The sequence below is a fragment of the Haliaeetus albicilla genome, chromosome 6 (genome assembly GCF_947461875.1).
Source record: "Haliaeetus albicilla chromosome 6, bHalAlb1.1, whole genome shotgun sequence".
Taxonomy (NCBI): domain Eukaryota; kingdom Metazoa; phylum Chordata; class Aves; order Accipitriformes; family Accipitridae; genus Haliaeetus; species Haliaeetus albicilla.
The window spans coordinates 41,527,605-41,548,227 of NC_091488.1; the positions used below are offsets into that span (position 1 = coordinate 41,527,605).

General features: G+C 41.4%; 1 protein-coding gene across 13 annotated transcripts in view; it reads right to left on the reverse strand.

Moving 5' to 3' along the window:
* Positions 1-20,623, reverse strand: part of ZBTB20 (zinc finger and BTB domain containing 20) — a 513,942-nt gene that overhangs the window by 169,764 nt on the left and 323,555 nt on the right. The window lies entirely within an intron of this gene.

A 20,623-nucleotide genomic window follows, 5' to 3' on the forward strand; every position in this document is an offset into this window, starting at 1 on the left:
GATATTGTCCTTCCAGTGGCAACTCTTTGTGTGGCAACCCTGTAACTTAACTGCTATCTTAGTCATCCTGGGATATATTTACGTATCTGCAGTATCATCTGTCCACATCACGTCCTTGTGCTCTAGAACTGTACAGACAACAAAATGTACATTTGATAACATGGCAAACAGAAAGACAAGGAAGGTTATAATTACTTGGCCTGGGTACAAAAGAACACAGTTTTTGGAGGGTATACTTTTGCTGTAAGATGCTCAGAAAAACTTCTGGATAATGAAGACTGCCCAGCCATCCCCACTAGACTCAGACAGGCACTGCTTTCAAATAACATTATCATCTCATGACACAGTCACAAGTCCCTGTTTATGTGCATGCAGACGCAGTCTCAAAAATGCTTTACAAAAGGGTAGAATTATTTCAAATTGGATTCAAATTCCCACTGTGAATAACCAGAAGGTGTGTGTTCTCTAGTGCCATCTAGATACCAGTAAAATTTCCCCTCTAACAATCCTTCTTGAAAAATATAGTGCAGAAATCTTGGGGGAAAAGCTAATCTTACATCACCTTGCTTCAAGACACGTAGACAGAAAATTACAAGAAAAGCTTCAAAACAACCACTGATTCTGCATTGAAATCCAGCCACATCCATACTTCAGCATGACCTTTTTGGTTCAGCTATGAAATGTGATACTTCAATTACAACGTCGTTCTCCACGTCCTAAGGCGTCGTTTGAGGAGGATTTGGCAAAGGACAGGCATGTTGTTTATTCCTCAACTGCCTGGATGTTATAAACTTCTGCACCAAAACGAACTAACAAAATCAAATTCCCGATTGTGATGAACTGTAACAAGTTGTTTCACTTCGGAAATTGTAAGTGAAAAGGAATCAGAACTCTGTTTCACAGCTGATATTTACGCTTTCCAGGTAGTGAAGTCAAGGGAAGATCTGAATGAGGAAAAGATGGGAAGATCCCATCACCGGAGTCCTTGTATCATCTCAATCTTAACAACAAAGGTGCTATTAAGGACGCTGGACCATCATTTCTTTCTGCAAGTTCTGATGAACTTCGTACATTGCAAAAAAAGGAAAGAAAGCAAATAACAATCCGCAATCGCCTTAACAGTTGCAAGCAGTGCCATAGTTATTTAAACATTAAACCAATAAAGCTTCAGTTCGGTTAAGGTCCTCCTCAAATCCTACATCTAAGCAGCCTTTTGCAGGTGTTTTACTAGCTAAAATCCCACAAACTTCTCCTCTTGTAATTCATTCTGCCATACACTTTGTCTAGAATACCACCTTCACCTCTCTCTGAAAAACTTTTATTGGGACTTGCCAGAGAACTGGACTAACTCTGCCAAACAAAGTCCAGGCAGAAACGTAATTCAATGCTTGTGTTGTCACTGCACTTTTTCAATTAAAAAGTTCCCAAAACCTTTTTCTTGCTATTTTTAGGGGTGCTGAATTGCCACTAATCTGACTCAAGGCACGCTGAATTTGGTGGGAATTTCTTTATCAACTCCAATGGGTTTTTAATGTGGTCCTTCTGGAAAATATCATTAAATAAAAATGATAATTATTAAATCATGATATGTTATTTCAACTTTGACCTATTTCTTATAGCATGCTATCTAAAGCACTTCCACAACACTTCCCAAGTTATAAAAATTCCCAAATTCTTACAAAATGTCAAGTGTGTTGAATTCTTCCTTGTGTAACTGCAAGTGGTTCTATTGCTATTTGGGACAGCTGCTTTGCTAGAAAATCTCTGCACTTTTTGCTTGATTCACCAGCGTAAGGGTATCTATGCCTTTGCAATTTGTAGATTCAGGTTTGTCTCAGGATTTTCTTTAGATGTTTTACGATTCAAAAACCCCAAAGAATGAGACCTGTAACTAGGAGTGACATTTCCATTTGATTTGATTTAAAAATCTGTGTTTGAAATTTTAGAATATAAACACCCCTATAGAAATGCTTAACCACACAGAGGGATAAAGCTCTTACTTAAATGAATTACTGCAAACAAAGGGCTGGATATTTTGCAAGTATAACTTAGCATGTTTCAACTAAGATCTAAATAATCATACTGATTTTACAACATCTAAAAATGCGGCCAGACATTCTTTTGGCTAGTCGATATGCTATTTCAACAGCTTGGTATTTTATCATTTCCTTCTTGCTCGATACTTAGAGCCATCTTTTCTCTATCAGTGTCACTAAATGTACCATTTGGAAGCACATAATAGTCAAAACATAACATAAAGGAGAGCTTTTCTCTACGCCTGGACTGGTGACGTAGGTATCTTCTTCTGAGAGGCTGTTTATCAAGCCAAGCGGTGCTTACTGTTGAACGGCTGAAGTTCGCATCGCAGCTGATTTGTCTGTTCAGTATTTCAGGGGGAACGTGAAGCCCACCGAGCCTGCCATCCTTCAAATCCATCTCATCCCTGCTCAGCAAACATAGCACAAGGACGACATTTGCGGTGGTGCGGCTTTCAGTGCAACGGTCATTGTACAAGCTTTCTCTACCCTTTACAAAGTCAGCTGAAATTGCCTTTATCTAGTTCCCTCTTATTCACGCCCTTTTCTCAATACTTGTGTACTTCTCAATACTTTGAAAGAAGCAGGCTGGGGCTGTATCATCCCCTCACACGCCTCATACAGGAGAAGCCTAGAGGCTACTCACAACACCTCTGGTGGGCGAGCTGGCAAGCACTGGAGGTGGCAACAAAGATCTTTAGAGAAATTGTTATAATCAAACATAACAGCAGGCAGTGACCAGAATTTTAAAAGGCATCCAGCGCTAAAGGAATGACCCTAACCTGCTGACGTGCTCTTACCTTCAGGCAATCAGTGACATCTTTAAACACCTAAATGCTTTTGATAATCTGGCATCCAGCAATTAGATCCCTCCCTTGCAGAGCCTCTGTAAATGGGAAAAGTGACAACAGCACGCACGTGTAGCCAAATGCAACATATCAAACACTGCTGAAAGGCTGACATTCGTCACCGCTCGTCCTGAATATTGAGGTACGATCCAGAGAGGCTACACTCTCTACCGTGCAGCAAGCCACTATCTGGTTCTAGATATCCGATCATCCACGCGTGCTACAGAAATAGCTGCAATCCCTTCTGTTCCTGTACGAAGCGAGGGTGTCTGTGAAGCTCCAGACATTATTTGCCCCAGGCAAAATCTGCATTCACTTCAAGGGTTCAGAGGGTATTGTTCATTTACTTTATTAACGCGTTTGTTCCTGTTTCAAAATACAGCAAATCTGAGAATTATGAAATGTGCCTGGTCAGTCAGATGTCTGGGTATCGCCAACAATCGGGATGGCAGGCCATTTTGAAGCCCTGCTTTATGGGAAAAATCACTGTTCAGAAAATAATTTCCTTTAGCAAATAATGTTTACAACTCAAAGGCTCTAAATAGGTCCTCCACTTCAAAAATAAAAGAGGAAGCCTAAAACAACGATTAGGTCAGACAAGCAAATGGTTAAAGCCAGTTAGAAACCAGGGTTGCTCTCCACTTTAATTTGATTTCGCTCTCTAAAGTACTGGCACAAAGCTCTTCTCTTACAGGGAGCTAAACACCAGCTATTGCTGAAGCACTATCAGAGTGAAGTAAGGGTTCAGGAGAGCTTTCTCCTCCAAACTCTTTATTTATCTGACCGGGACCAGGTAAAAAACCACCGTCATGAGCACTTGCCTAGCTCGAAAGTCCTGGGTACAGCGTGCCCACTGGCATCTCCTGGCTCCTGAGGGGGATGACTGTCTGTTGAAGAGCAGTGCCAGCCTCCTCCTATTCCCCCGTTCCCGCTGGCACCCCGAGGCAAGCATCTGGGAGTGTGTGCTGCCCCGCTCCGAAGCAGGTGCAAAGAATGGTAGTCAGTGTGTTCGCTCCCCATGAGCCTGCCGCAGGCAGACAGAAAAGCCTGGAAATCCCTCCAGTAACCCTCCCGGGGGAGAATGAGAATTTAGCCAAGTGCACTTAAGACCAAAATCGTTGCAGAAAGGAGACACATACACTTGTTAAAATCCGTCTGTAACGTTCCCTCCCATCCTCCCCTTACTGTGGACCGATCTGGATTTCTAAAGAGTATAATTATGTCTTGCACAATGATTATGAGCTTTGGGAGCTCTCAGGGAAAATTTCCTCACTGCACATGTGGCCATTGGCTGACATACCAAACACATATCACTCCTTTTTTTTTTTTCCCAATTTTTTTTTTTTTTTTTTTTTTTTTTAAACTCTGCATTTTGCCAGGAGAGAGGCCAAAGAGAAAGGACAGACACCCAAGCCCAGGGCCAGGTTCTGCACTATGCTGGTGTGTCCTGAAGGCCAAAGGGAAGAGCCATAAGAATGACCTTTGATTGCTAACGCTCCCATTCCTCTGCCTGCCTTCCTACCACCAACAGTGGGACGTCTCATCTGTCTGTACATCACCAACAGACCCTTTACCAAGAATGTATTGACATATTACTGATTTGCCCCTCTTATTTTATGTTTTCCCTGAAAAGACACCCAAAATAGATTTTGTTTTTCCTAAAATAGATGCTCAGAATTCACTGTACGTCCATGCAGTGACGTCAAGGTTTAAATCATTATCAAGCTACCTGGTAGCTTTAAAAAAACCCCATTGACTGGCAAAATGCTAACAGCAAAAATTACTATAATACACTATCCTCCTTTCTAAATGGATCACTGATGGGGTGGACATCAACTTTGTCCATGGGAGATGCCTTTGTACTGAGTACAATTAATGTTTTTATTAAAAAAAATCTTTCCTGAATGAGACAACACATTGTCCACTCATGTGAAAATGGCACCACTATATATCACAAATGATACAGCCAGCTGAGAATAAAAGAACTTATTTCACCTGCATGCTGTGAAAATTTCAAGGCACCTGCACTTGGTAAAATGGAAGGTATGCAAGAATAGCGTCAGTCAGCTTGTACGCCTGAGGGTAATGGACATCATCCTTTTTCCCATCCTAGTCACCATCTTTTCCATTTCCAAAGGGCCTCCAAAGATGAAAATGAACTTGACAATCATTCTGCAAGGCAAACTGATCCTGATTCTTCCAGTCACTTTGTAATTCACTGCAGATGGTGAGAGTGAGATGTTTACTGGCTGGCAGGTAATGAGCCTCGTTGTAGATAATAGTGATGGACGGGCAATCTTGCCTGCTGACAAGGAGGCAACTCAACATGGGCACATGGCATTCATCCATGACTTCATGTAAAAGGATAGCTGTGACAATGTACACAGGTTATAAACTACCCTCCCCTGTTCATGTCAGCATGCAGCTATACTTAAGCCTTTCCAGTTCACATTTAAGTAGCGTAGAATTGATCCTGATTGTCCATGAAAGTAGAACAGTCGGATTTGTGACCTAATGTTTACTCTTCTATAAGAAGAAACTTGATCTGTTTAAACATCTAGATATTCCCTCTTCCCAGGTAATGCCATTCATCACAGCTGTCAGTGCTTCTTTAAAAGAGAAATGACCCTCAGGCATAGCATAAAACTCTGTGGAAGAACTACGTACACCTTTGCCAAAAGAAGAAATAGCTCCTTTTTTTCAGCGGGCTTGTTGTGAAAGGCCTACACACACTGAATTATAAGTCAGTATTTCCATTTCCATCCCCACCCCCGTATAAAGGAACTTGTATTAAGAGACCTACACACTGTCCTGATTTTTTTATCTTAGACATAAGGGTAGTGGATTTGGACAAGCTCAGCCATTTGATGAGATATACTTAAGCAGCTGGTTCCGAGGGAAAATCAGAGTAATCCAGAAATGCAACAGAAGATAACAGAAAAGCCCTAACTCCATTTCTCCTCTCCTCATAACTTTACGAAGCAAAAATAAAAAATCATACACTCAACCAAATCCCACCAATATCTTTTGTTTCACCAGAATATATGCCTCTTGAAATAAGGGGGTATGGCTAAAATTCATAAAGTAGGCATTTAAAAAATGTATGTGTTCATATATATATATATATGTAAATATACACACATTTAAACATGGATATTGTTATTCCACAGATACACAACACCTTGGTCTTAGTTTTCCTATTCTGAATGAAATATCCTTTCCCTCCTTCTCTGGTGAAATCTGATCATTTGTACTGTACCCGGGCTTCAAGACTTGATAAACGATCCCCGTGCTATGAAAGTTTCATCCAAAACCTGTCTTTTCATAGATTCACTCCAGATATTCTTTCTACTTTAAAGACTCATGTGATCATCGCTTTGATCCTTTCTCCCTCAGCTCTATTAGGGGCACCATCTCTTCGGGGCTTGCAGCTTATAAAAGGACCACCATATTTTGATATGCCTTTGATGTTGTCTTCCAAAGTATCTTTGATTTTTAAGTTCTGTTCAACCCTTTCACCATTAACCTTGATTTCACTTAGGAATTAATAGATCTATAGTTTTATTGGAAGGCTAATTTAGGAATTCTGCTTTCTCTGGCACTATTTTCCCCCTCTTAGCTGGAAAGGTAGGTGAAACGGTACAAAAAACTGACCAGTGTTTGAAAAAAAAATGAAACTATAGATAAGCTAATACCTTTCTTGAGTTTTGAGTTGTGCTTATTGCACAACTCTCTCGCTGAATCATTAAGATGCCAGCAAATGAAGTGATTCTGCAGGATGATAATGAGCCACAGACCTTCCACAAGGCCACTGGTGACCGAGAGCTGTTACTAATGGATGACTCCCCAGCAGGACTGTGGTCTCAGTCCTGCCCTTGAAGATAAGTCTCCCCCGCGTACGACACTTGCATTCCCCCTTCTTTTGCCACTCAGCAAAGAGGCTGAAGCTGAAAAGGCTAAAGGAACTATATTGTTGGAAGTAAACTAAACATAAAGCAGTAGAACACTTACTCAAAAGGAGAAACCGGCACCGTCTTTCAAGTCTTTTTAGTAGGTATTTTCAATTTTTAGCTTATGATATTTGAGATTTATTCCCCCCCCCCAGGCACCACTAAGTGCGACTGAAGATTCATCTTCACTGGTATAAAGAGACAGATGAAGGCTAAAACCAGGTCAGCCGTATACGTGCACACCACAGGATTTATTTATACACCCTAACTACGTTCAGGTGACATTCATATACATTTCAGGTTCTTGAAAAAAAAATAAAGCTCCATCTATGGAAGCTGTATCTCAGTGTGCCTTTCCTTTATTTAAAACTACCCTGCTTTTCCCCCACAACACTGTTTATTTCCTATTCTTTAGAGGAACAACTTAGAAGACCTCATCCCCTCTCCTCACTTAAATGAAACTGCTACTAATGGAGACGAACACACTTAGTCCTTGCAGCCACTGGCATCCCATCCTTTTCAGTATCTGCGTAGGGCCATCACGGCAGCCTGTTGCCTTTGCTAAGGCACTGCCAGCACAGTTCAAGGGTTCCTTCTCAAGAGCACTTGTAATGCTACCACAATTATCATTCCAGGCTAACGCTCTAACACGTAACCCTTGGGACACCCGGAGCTTCTGATAAGACACCGCGATGAGAGAATCCAAATGAAGCTCATCAGATCTGTGCCCTTTCCAATGATCCTTCCTATCACTCATCACGCTCGCTATCGGAAACATCGCTGGCAAAGAAGCTCAGGCTGGGCGCTACATGACCTGTTCCCAGCACTTCTCACCCTCCACCGCTTAAGCGCACAGTCTAACGTCACAGCTCCAGAGTCCCAGCCGTGGTTCTCTGCGTAGCCCCATGGCCAGGCACGGTTCCTACTGTATCACGCCTTTCCCAGAATCTTAGCCCCGCTGGAAAGCATTCAGCATTGAGAGGACCCGTCTTTATGCTGATAACACTAAAATATAAAATAATGCCAACAGCTGGTGCTACAAATGGCTTTTAAAAACGATGTTCATTCACTAAAATTCCTCTTGCTACTTTTGACATGAAACACGCAGTCTCTAATTATTCTGATCAAGACGGTGAAATACAAAAACAAACTTTAATTGTGTTTAACAGATATTTAATCAGGACTCACTGAACTACAGATTAAAGCTGAAATTCATAAACCATAATTACCCAATTGTCGCAAGCTTTTTGGTCCACATTCTGCTTCCGTCTGGGCGTCTGGCACTTTGCCCCGAATTTCTTTTAGTGTCTTCTCAGTTTCATTGCTGTTCATGTTTTCCAGCAGAGATTTAGCACAGATTATAAAATATCTGTACTTGGCAACTTTATTAGTTGTTTTTTCGTAGAAAGATTATAACCCACCTATCCCCATCCTGGGGCTGAATGAACAGGCATACGCCATCGGTTATTTCTTGTCAGAAGCTACCCTTTCCTCCTGCTAGAGTCCATGGCATTCACCTGTCCTACTCAGGTTCTTATTCCCTGACCACTGCCGTGCTACCAGAGCATCATTCAGATATTGCTTTGAGTACGCCATCCAACATACCTACTATTAATTATTCCTTCCTTTCTCCAGAGATAGAAGCGGGTGCAATATGGTTTCCTGTTTTCGTAGGGGCTTTTTTATGTGCTTGATGCCCTGTATTTATATTTAAGAAGACACGATGAAAGAAATACAGTTCCCATGGGAAGCAGAGAGTGGTGGTGAGGTATATGCTAACCACCAGTTCCTCAGGGAATCAACTGCATGGGCTCAGATTGCCTCCCAAGAAAATTACCGATTGTCCTTTAGCATGGAGAGACTGATCGTGCCAGAGAAGCATGGCTGTTGACAGCAGCTTTCCAGGGACCTCCCTACATCGTGTGCAGGTTATGTGGGTACTCTGAAGTCAAGGATTTGATTTAACATCTGTGGGAAAGTGGTATTGACATCCAATATTTTTACAGTGATACATCCTCCCAAGCACGCACAATCCAGTGTTCTCTGTTAGACAGAGTCTTCTAAGTCCCGAAGTTCTCATGCCTAGCTACACTATATTGTACTCCAGCAGAAAAGGCATGAACCTCAAAGGTGAAAGCACTTGTCCATTAGGATGAGACAGACAAAACAGGAAAGGTTAGAAAATGGTACTTCAAGAGGCTTTGTGAGACCTTATCTTTTGCTCCACAAAGATGTCTGAACTACACATCAAGTGCCTTTGACACAATTGTGGACTTCCAGGATTTGGGGAGGAATAAGTAGAACAAATGTTATTCAAAAATTCCACAGAACTGACAGCCAGAAGGTAAAACTAGGAATACAGCAGCTCTGTTTTGCTGCCGTTGTACAGCATTAGAGGCGGGTCCTGCACAAGGACAATGCTCAACTTGCTGGGAACGGACGGGAGTTTAGTTACATCTCGCTTATTTGCGTAAGTGATCCTTCCACAAAAGTGCTCACGTTGCCTTGAAAATTTAAGACTCTTCAAAAGCCTCCTGTGAGAAGATGATTCCTTGAAAAAACATCCCTCAAAGTCTCCACTGCAGAACCTCCCTCACCAAGAATCATTCTGAGGACTTTGCAAGGGAAGGTTGCGATATGACCTTTCAGACGCAGGAAAAGCAGCTTACCAAACTGCAGGTCAGGCTGGTGAACAGCAAAGACATTTCACCCTATACCAGAACAGTGAAGTAGGTTCCCATGCTGACACCAGGCCCGCAGAGCCAGCCTGCTCAGTTGTAGGGAAACGCAGAACTCCAGTCAGCCTTAACCCCTCTTAAATTCGGGGCATGAGGCAGGGTGGGGGGAGATATGGAAAAGATGACACCGTGGAAGCATGGGATCTCAGCTCTCTGTTGAAGATACAAAGAAGAGGGAGCTTGATTAAAAAACGTGATGGCCTTCCATGCATACCTGCTATTGCTTTTTCTCATAAGAGCTGGAGTGTTCTTGAAGAACTCTGAGTTTGGGTGATGATATATGGAAGGAACCACATACGTCCTGCCAGAGGTATTTGTCCTTCATGATCATTCATAAAGTTCAAACAATTTCCTTTATTATCCTGACAAAAAGTATGAGAATACAAGCTAAACCTTTACATATTTCCTTAGACCTATTCTCAGCTAACACGCAAAACATGCATGCATTTTTTCTGCATCTTTCAGACATTTTTCATCCTGAAAAAAATAGTATTCCACACATTCATTTCTATCATGGTCATTCTGCCCTATCTCCACTTGCATTTCTTTTGAAGAGCCAGGCAGTTCTATTCCCACTGAATCAGTCACCTACCTTCCTCATCAGCCCCTTTAGAGCAAGTCTTAAAGAAGCAGCAGTGTACCACCTTAGCAGTCACTGCTGCATGTATATCAAACTGCTTTTTTGTTTGTTTGCTTTTGAAAGCTTCTCTGAAGCTTTCATGACTTGAAGGTCTCCGCAAGAACCCGTATCTCACATTTCACAGCAGTCAGATACCAGACCGGGAAGATAGCGAGACAAGGAGAAATATGCTATTTCTTCTGTTTCCCTCTTTCTTTTCCTACATAAGAAAGATTTGATTCTTTTTGTCAGCCACACACTCTGAAGTCCAATCACAGTTAGGTCTTTGCATCCTATGCAGAAGGCTGACAAGAACACATGCTATAGGATGGCGGATGGCTTGCCATACAAGGCAAGCCTGATTTCTCACAAACAAATTGTTTTCCAGTTTGGCACAATTGTTTGTCCAAGGGTTTCAAGCTCCGTATTTAAACAGTGATAAAGAAATTGCTATCCAGTGTTAGTGTCATTCTTCATTCAGACTGTTCCTCTGAAAACAGCCTACAGCCTTTGAGATGCAAAATGTATCGTTTTAATGTAGTCAAGGTCCCTGCTTGCTACATTGCTAAATCTATTTAGCAGATTCTTCTTGGTATAATCTGTCCCCAGACCTGAGGAAGCTCAGTGATTTTAAGTGTTTTAAACTAATGATAATGGTTAGTGCGGAGAACAGATGTACCTGGCTGTGGTGTGATCTATTCTATTAGGCTGTTAGGAGCTGTGTATTCATATTGACTTACCATTTCATGTCTATTTTCAAGGTGTGATGGCTGCATGGGGTGTAGTCTGCTTTATTCCCCTGACATATGATGTATCACCGTATCCATGTTTTTTGATACGTGGTGACTGCACAGGGGGAGAGATGGAGAACATCTGCATGTTTGTTTTCATGCCTTCCCCAAATTTTGTATGTCTATTCTTGCTGTCCACTGGCAAGATTATGGGAAGCAGTGATTCATCCCTGTATTCATACTAGACCATAACCCAGGAAACGGTTGCACAGATTGGATGTGCATGCAGAGAATTTGATGACTGTGCTAGGTATTGTAGAAGTTTACTTTCCCTGGTGTGAAGGCATTGTACATGAGTGAATTCGCTATAATTGGTGGCTGCACTGGTAACATGCTAAGTGGAAGCTGTTTTACTATTCTTCTCTATCCATAACACAACAGAGTGTAAAACTCTTCAGTCGTATCAATAAATGGTGCTTCACTTCCCTTCAGCACAATGAAGTGAAATTTCCGCTGAGAATTATTTTCCTGATCATATTGCAGGCTTGGTCTTGCCATTCACAAACATCTGTTATTGCCACCCTCTGGGGACAATACGCTATTTGGGCTGTGCTGTAGAGGAGGTCTTGTATCTTAAGGCCTCACCTCAGCCCTCCAACATATAACCAAATCCTTCCTACTTACACGGACTATAACACTGACGTCTTGCCAGTACGACTTACAGAATTAAGCTCTTGCAGAAGAAATGCAACCTTAACTGGTCCACGTTATCACAGTGCAACAGGAGACATGCCTACAGAAAATGAATGCAGCCTCCTTAAACAAACCTCATGCATGCAACCTCTTCCCTGGGAGAATTCAAAAAGCAGACGCAGATGAAAAACGACGTGGGGCTCTAGCAGAGACGCCATCTCCACCCTGACTAAACGAACGGAACTTATACAGGGAAGATCCAACAAGCTTAAAATCCAAGACCATTTAAACAACTATAACCACGGACAAGCTGAGAGATACACAAACACAAGACAAGACACTAGATCTCAACAGAGACATGTAAATTACTATCCTGATCTGTAAGGATTAACTGAAGGTGTCACAGTGCAGCTCTGGGCCAGCACACCACCAGTTCAAGTTCTGAACCATACTTTGAGCATGGAACTCAGTTCTTGTGCTACAGGGCACTGCAGTGATGTGCTGCAATGCTAGAAACAAGAGGTTAAAAGGTTAAATTCAGGACCCTCTTTTTCTCTGATGATTTGGCCAACTTGACTCAAGCAGAGCCCAACTAAATCACAGACACTATAAGCTTAATTCTGTAGCTTCAGGTCTCTTAATCAAAGAATGACACCAGTATCGCAATTTAATTTTCATTTCAATACAAAGAAAATACAACTCAGATGTAACTGATATACATTCTTTCCATTCCCTAAACCATGTTCTGGGCACTTTGTCTCTTTGGAAATGGAAATGCATTCTTATGAAAACACTACAGGTTAAATACCTAGGACATTGCTTCATAAAGCAGATAATTTTGCTATGAAAGAAAGAATATATAAAGATAAATTCTTATCTATTTCTGACCTTTGAGGTTCTGCCTATACATGAATTTCTCTTTTTTCTTCTCCTGTTACCCCACCTCCTTCCTAAGTTCATCTACCACTGAAGTCAATTTGCCCTCCATAGCCCCTCAGAACATGTGCTATAAACATCTTTACCTTTTCCCAAATCCTTCTTTCCCCTGTCAGGATTTTATACAGATGCATCGGGGAAAAGGCCTGGTATCTGACATTTAATAAGAATCTCAAAGAGAATACAAACAAAGTGCATTAAGATTTTCTCCCTGGTACTACTCAGGAGGGAGGGAAGGCTGTTTGCCCACTGCTAGGAGATTGGTCTGTATCTGAAGCTGGGATCTATGTTTCTGCAGCTGGTACAGCCATTTCTCTCTTACATTTTACACTCCAGCTAATAAAGTCCATTTTTTAGCCTGCGAAGAAACCATCTCTGTTGGAAATCATGTTGGTGGAACCAGGTATTCCTCAATAAAAAAACAATTTAAGTAGCAGTGATCTAGGATCTTACACTTTGGGACATGACGTTGTACCAGCTATGCTTGGCTCACATTTTTAAGGCATGTTTCTCAGCTATGATATTAAGAAATCTCAATGGCTTTGGTTTTAAATTCAAATTGCTGTTGATAGAAATTTAAATGAAAGTTCATGATGCAAAATGCAATATGAGAAGCTCTAAAAATGCCTCCTTACCTTACATCACTCTAGTGATCCTACTCATCCCCCATTTGTTATCGTTATGTATACCTGTTATCTGTATGTACTAGACTGGGGGTCTTTGCAAAAGGCAGCCTGGACTCAGCTAATGCTGCTTTTTAAGCTCCACGTAATAATAACGACAAGAAGCATCATCTGGAAATTGCAAAATTCATGACTGTATCCTCCCAGACTAGGCAAGGAGAATAGCGGATTCCAAAACAATTCAGGTATTTATACAGATATTGAGAAGAGAGGAGAAAACCCCCTCAAGTTTCCAAGACAAATCAGCCGCTTGGGTCATTTTGGCATTGATCGTGGCTGGGCTGCCTGCTCTCCTCTCTGCCGTATATATCCCAAGCCGCTGTGAAGGTGTAAGGCTGGGGAAGGGGCGCAGAGCCGAACGACAAGAGGCCTCAAGGCAAAATCAAAAGACACACAGAGCCCCTGCAATGGCAGCGGTTTCACCAGCGTGGACAGGGAGAGGACTGAGACCCTTCTCCCCCCAACAAGCGTGGCCCGCAGCGGAGGAGCGACGAGCAACAAGGGCGACAGAAGAGACACGAGACGCATGGGTGTTTTCTACCCCAAAGTCTCTGATGTGAGAAAGGGCAAATGTTTCCTACAGTTTCTTTAAATGTCATTAGACGTGAGTTCTCACCCGCAGGCGATGAGGCCAGAACTGCTCTCACACTGACAGGGGCAAGCGGGAAAGCTGGCAGCAGAGCCAGCTGAATAGGGACCCGGTCACGAACTACAAATAGGCGCTGCACGGCACGTGAGGTGTACCACGGCTTGCAAGATACCTGAACGTCTGCCTTTTTCCGCTTTGGGAAGGACTTGTGCCAACTACCACATCGACGGCAACTCATGGCCCAGAACTAAACTGAACTGGACCGACCCCAGGGATGGGTGTGGGGGCCTGGGGAAGACGGCGATAGACCCGCAGTGTAGGACGGGGAGGATGATGCTGTTCCATTAAGCCAACAATAATTATTTCTCTAACCAGAAAGGAAATGAGAAGATGGCAAGAACCTCTTTTAACATGACGCAGAGAGGAAAGCATTCATTAATTTCCAGTCAGAGTCTTTATTCTTGTAGCAATCTTTATAAACTGACCAGAGGTATCACTTGTAATTTGCTTGTCAGCCTTACACTTCTGAAGAAACTTCTCATGAGGGAGGGGAAAAATCCCTCATTATTAAAAACAACCCCAGGCTGTGCTTTCAGGTTTTGGTCTGAATCCAGTACCTGCAACAGAAACCTTTCAACAGAAGGCAGCAAGCACTTCTCAGGGAAAAGCTACAGGATCAGGCCACATGTTCCCAGTAAAAACTGGCCTTTTTCCTCCCTCCTCCCAATCTCATTATTCCCAAAAGATACAAAGAAAATACAAGATTGTTGGGATTTCTATAAGAAGATTTGGCAGGTTTTTCATATTTGTTTAGACTGTAAGATATAATTTGAATTTGGGGCTTGCCTCTCTCTCTCTCTCACTAAGAAGAAGAATGAGTTATTTGTTCTCTGAATAAGTATTTGTTATTAGTGGATCAGACATGGATAAGGTATATTATTACAACCATGTTTGTTAGGTATGATTTACATTGTTTGCTGCATATCATCTTAGGCTGTCTTTAATTTTGTTATACTTTAGGGGGTTTTTGTTTGGTTTTATGCATTTAGTCACAGTTGGTTGTGTTTTGAACTTTGAAAAAAATTAATACAAAGGAAATTAAAAAAAGAAAAAGAAAATATTTTCAAAATGATGTGGAAATCAAATCTATCCCTCAGTAATTTGATTTGTAGGAAATGGAGAGCAAAGCATTACAAAGCATTACAAACAGAATGCCTTGAAGTGCATCATAATTACTTACATGTGCAAATACGTTGTCTAGGTTTAGGCATTCAGTTAATAATAGTCATAATAATTCTACGGCCTTACACAGGGTCTTTCATCCAAGCTTCTCCAGGTTTGCGTAAGCAGTCATCGACTAATGCTTGGGTACCCACGAGTACTCTGTTGCTCGTAAGGATGGAGAAATAGGGGCAAAAGCTCTCCAAGGTCAAGGACAAATAATGATTTGGCATCAAGGTAGGAGAGAACTGCAGATGATGGTGGTTTTCTAACTATAGGCAGATCAGAGATGCAGAAGCTTGTAGCTGATCCTAGATTTCTACAACTTAATGGCTCTGTAAGAATGAAGGAGTGCAACAAATGTGCATCTTAGACCTTCTGTTCCACAAAGTTTAAAGGCTGAAAATTGACACAAATCAGATCCACGGCTAATCTTTGGTGGAACTCTGGTAGATAAAAAAATATACCAGTATTTTCTACCAAAGCACAAAGACTGACAAATTTGCCTTGCTTGGAACTCTTTACCAGTGTGAATGGCTGTCATCTGAGGCTCCACAAATGGTTTTCAGACCACGCATCCTTTGTGGAAGTCTGGGCTGAATGTCGAAGGGATCTAGAAAAAGGTACCCTATAAAGTCCAGTTGTTACAGAAAGTCCCAAATGCCAATTTCATGTTTGTAGATTATTCTCACGTTGATCTCTTAAGTTTTAAGTACCTGAAACTCATAACAAAACTCTGAGCATGCCGTATTACCCAAAAGCTTTTCCACAATTCCTGCCAGGGAAGAACTGCTGGATTTTATTCTCTCCTACCTTTTACTTCCATGCCACTTTCTAACTGCACACCTGTGTTGCTCTCTCTCCCAAGCCAAGAGAGGAACCCATGGTTTCTGCAGTCCAGGCCCTTTACTCCTTGCTAGCCAAAACTCCGTCCCTAATTTACTAGAATATATGTTTTCATGCTTCACTAGATGACCAAAACCCAAGACCGCCAAATTATTTTTGCCGTTTCATTTAGCCATGCAATAATGCTAATGCTTTAAACCACTACCTGCTGAAATAGCAATAAGTGCTGCACTGCAGTTACTGACCCACGCAGGTATACAACTGCCTGTTCGAAGGATTTGACATTAACACATCCCATTTTCATTTAGCCTACATTTCTGTGCTCCATGTAGCTGCAACAAGAAAGCGTTCCTCTTTACATTTCCATTACCTGTTATGCTTTACACTAATAAAAACACTGGATATTATTTATTTGTCTGGCTGACTGACAAAGCCAGGCATCAAAGCATCATTCCGGTGTCACATACTTCAACACTCTAATCTTTCAGAACTTGTAAAGCAATCTCTTACGGCGCTTTGTGGGCTGTGAGATCACCCTGACAAACTGTGATAATGTTGGCAATCTCCGAATGGGTGTTCATTTGCAATCTTACTACAGAGGAATTGCTACATTTCCAAATTTGAGGGCTTGACATAATCTGTCTCCACAAAGCTATCAGGGTCTGTCATAAGGCTGTCTGTGACCCAGGGATTTTATGGGGTTAATATCTATCCCCAGCGCAACTTCATCGTAAGCACTGGAATTACCTAGAGTATGACTTTCTCCATCTATTTGCTTTCTTTCTCTTTATTTAAAATACCCCTTATTTGTATAATTTTTTTATTATTTTTTTTTTTAAGTGCAAACAACATCTGAGTCAGGTAGGGGAGATTGCTCCTCCAAATCATGGCCAGTTTCTTAACAGTTCATGCCAAACCCTCTGCTCCCCTCATCACACTTAGCGACTGAGAAACAATGCAAGTGTCAGGTCAAGCTACAAAGCTATTGCCATCATCTCTTCCCTTCCGTATGCTCCCAGTACTGGCAGTCTCTGGGCTGCAGTCCACAGGATATCCACAATTATGGCCCAGATTGAGGGAGGGGTAGAAAAACGATGGTACTCTGCCAAGTATGTCAGAACCTGAACTTGATCCATTTTAAAATTGAAGCTGGGGACTGTGGGACAGCACCACATTCCCTATAATCCATCTAAAGAAAGGAAAATAACTTACCATCTCCAAAAAAAAAAAAAAGAAAAAAAAGTCAGAGTTAGTGCAGACCTAACATAAATAACTATTTTATTTTTGCCTCTGAACCTTATCTCTAACTAAAGAAATACGCTGTCTTGACGTAGAAGGAAGATTTTTAAAATGCCATAAGACTGTTAAGCACCTCACGAAAAAGTGAGACAGAGAGAGAGTCAGGCTTCATCATATTTATGAGGGCCACAAAACTGCTAGTGAAGTCATTTAATTTTGAAATTACTTAGGAGTCCTTTAGAAAAGCTGGGAACACAGGATGGAAATAGAAAACTAAAAAAAAGTGCATCCAGTCTTTCAAAATAAGTTCCCTGCACAACACCCTTTCCCTGCTATCATCCCCTCAGGCAAATTTACCAGCTCTGCAGTTCCTTGCCGTTAACCAAAGCTCCTGCCCAAATCCTGCTCAGGGTGTGGGTGAGCCGCTGGGACCTGGCCGCGGTCGGGTCGGAAAGCCCGTGCCAGGGCACAGGCGCTCCACGTCAGCGCAGCACTGGAGCACAAGCTTCACTTTAAGCACTGGCTTGGATATTCTGCTGAACCAATGCTGGGAGGTTTTGCTACGTTCAGTAACGTTTTTACAAAAGAAGTTCCCTTCCTTGGATTACTCCATCTAATCAAAACAAAAATTGTTGAAGATGCACTGTGCTTTGTTTTATCTCCATTTAAGCTATTTTCTGCATTTCATTCTCGATGGAAAAGGAAACTCAGTGTCACCATCCGACCTCGGGAATAAGCACCTAGCTGCAATGCTGCTGGAAAATCTTTGAATCCAAATAAATTCCAAACTTCTATTTTGGCCTGAAATTACAGAAAACTTACTCCTGCTCTTGTTGTTAGTAAAACGCCTACTGCTTTTACCAGGAGCAGCAACTATCCCTCGTGCCTCTTTAATCCTTCAGAAAAGCGTGTGCAGCTTTGGAAGCCCAAGGTAAACGTTTTACTGTGTGTATTATCTTACTGAACTCAGTAGGATGCATGGATGTAAAAAACAAAGGCTGCATGAAAAGACAGCACAAAGATCCGTGGGCTTCAAAAGGTTAAACAGCCTCACTAATACGAACACCGCAGATGGGACAGTCCTGAACACAGCAATGAAAATGATATGTGCTTTTCCTTCCTAAAACTCCCTTCTCGAGGGCTAATGTTTTTATTTTACAGTAAGCTGAGAATTGGTGAGTAGACTTGTATACTAGTTATTATTTGACTCTTCTCCACATAAATCTGTTTTTAAAGAAGAAAAAGTCAAAGGAAAGAGCCCTACATCTCAGCTAGTGCCCCTTCAGAAGCTTTTTGCTAACTACAACTGAATTATAATAACGTTTCTCCTTTTTCATTTATATTTTTCAGTGCTTTTAATACTGACAATAAGTCACTATGCACCCAAAATTTTCTGAAAAATAAAGAAAACAAACTATCACTGGTAGATCACTACAGAGGGAAAGAATACAGAAACGTATTAAATTTACCATAAACAAGGGGTTTCATACCATGACAGCAATTTTTAATGTTATTCTTTTGTCATATAAATTATGTCCCTGGGGATATCCCCTAAAATTAATCAGGTTGGAGAGAGAAGGAAAACAAATTGAAAACTTCTCAAGACTCCAGCAAACAATAGGTTTTAAACATAGTAGAATCAACAATCTCACTGTAAAGTTCTTCCCTCCTCTTCCTCTATTCTTCTTCCCAGGAGACCAAAATCATCAGACGGAGAACCATCTTGGCCCACCACGATCAAGGAAATCATATAGGTTCAAGTACACAACATTTCTGAAATTAAAAATTTTGCAAGCAGCTCTGTCTTTCCAAACTACAAACTCCCTGCAAGAATTCTGAAATATAATTTAGTAAAGACATTCATTGTGTCAATGTGGCTTTTAAGCACAAAGCTACAGTTGCAAAATCTGGGCATGATACATTCATCACACAACACAGAAAAGCGAAGGGGAGGAGGGCAGAAGAAAACAATAAGAATTTCAGACAAATTTTCATACTGGCCAAACTCATTCTCAAATCAAAACTCTGAAGCTTTGCCTGTTCCTTAGCTTCTCTAGAGTTTAGGCAAAAAGGCATTTGCCCGTGTACTTTTCCTGTACCACTCTGGCTTCATTTCGTGCAAGAAACAAGACTTAGCTTTTTTCACTCTTCTCAACACAGCTCACTGAATCAAAGTGTTGATACACATGTACAAAATCCAACACATTTTCTGATCTCATTTGGAATACAGATCAAATTTTGCTCTTCCTGATGCCTGTGCCACCTTCCAGTCTAGACTTGAGTAATAAGGGCAGAATAGGAAGACAACAAAACGCAGGGGAGTAACTGAATCGATGGTGCTTGATCATCAATGACATTAACAGACTGCACTAATGGATAACTCCACAGTACAAATTTCATCTGGATCATGTGAGGGCACAAGATCTCATTTCTGCCAGCCCTCATATGTGTTAATGTTAGCAGCGGGGAAAAAATGGTATCAGATAAGGCATGGAGCTGGCTGGTAAAAGTCAACACATCAAAATATATTTTAAAAACTGCATCAGAAGAATGAATTTATAACGGATCCGTGCTTTGCGTTTTGAGGTGACAGAGTTCTCGATCTGGTAGAAAGTTCCCACAGCTCGATTTACTACATTGTCAAAATATAGCCTGAGGGGACAATCTGACTTACCGCAATTTTTATGACTGGTGATGAAAGAACCTCTCTTGGCTTTTAGATCCCAAGTTTGGCTCAAGATAGTGCAGCAGAGAACAGAAAATCTTTTATTTTATGCTGGGAGTTCACAGTGTTCCTCTTCAGCACAGAATTAGGTTTTACTGTATAGAATTCTCACATACAGCTCGCTGATGGGTTAGAATTCACACCTCCAGATTTTGGGGTTATACTTCACACCCTTCATTGTTACTGCTACTAAAGATACAGATTACAGTGTTCTCATGTCACTGTAGGATCTGTAACGGAAATCTTTAGAAAATTTGGGAAAAAATTGTGTCTTTTACCAGGCCGCAGCATGTCTTATTCAGCCTTGGAAAGGTTTCAAGAGTGCAGTAACCACATTAATTGGGCATTATATGGACAGCCAACTATAGCTCAGTTACTGTGCAGCTTTTACTGTTCCTTCTCATGTTGCTTCAAAACACATTTCGTGTTTTAACCAGTTGTATATACATAGGAAAGCATTGCACAATGCTGGACAATGCTACAGATCCACAGGAAATAATTGTTTCACAAACATGAAGCAATCTGCACAAATATAAATAGCGTGGCCCAAATCTGTTCTAAATTATGCTTATGCAAATCCATGGAAGTCAACTAGTACCGCTAACAGAACAGAACAGATAAGAGCATGTAAAAATATAAAATATGGCTCTTCTGTACAGCTATCCATAGGCCAAAGCCTGCCAGCCTGCCATCACTTACATTCTCCTACTTTCCCAGCATGGCTTTACAGGAAATAAGAAAAATAAGAGTATCTGGGATTTCAAGTTCT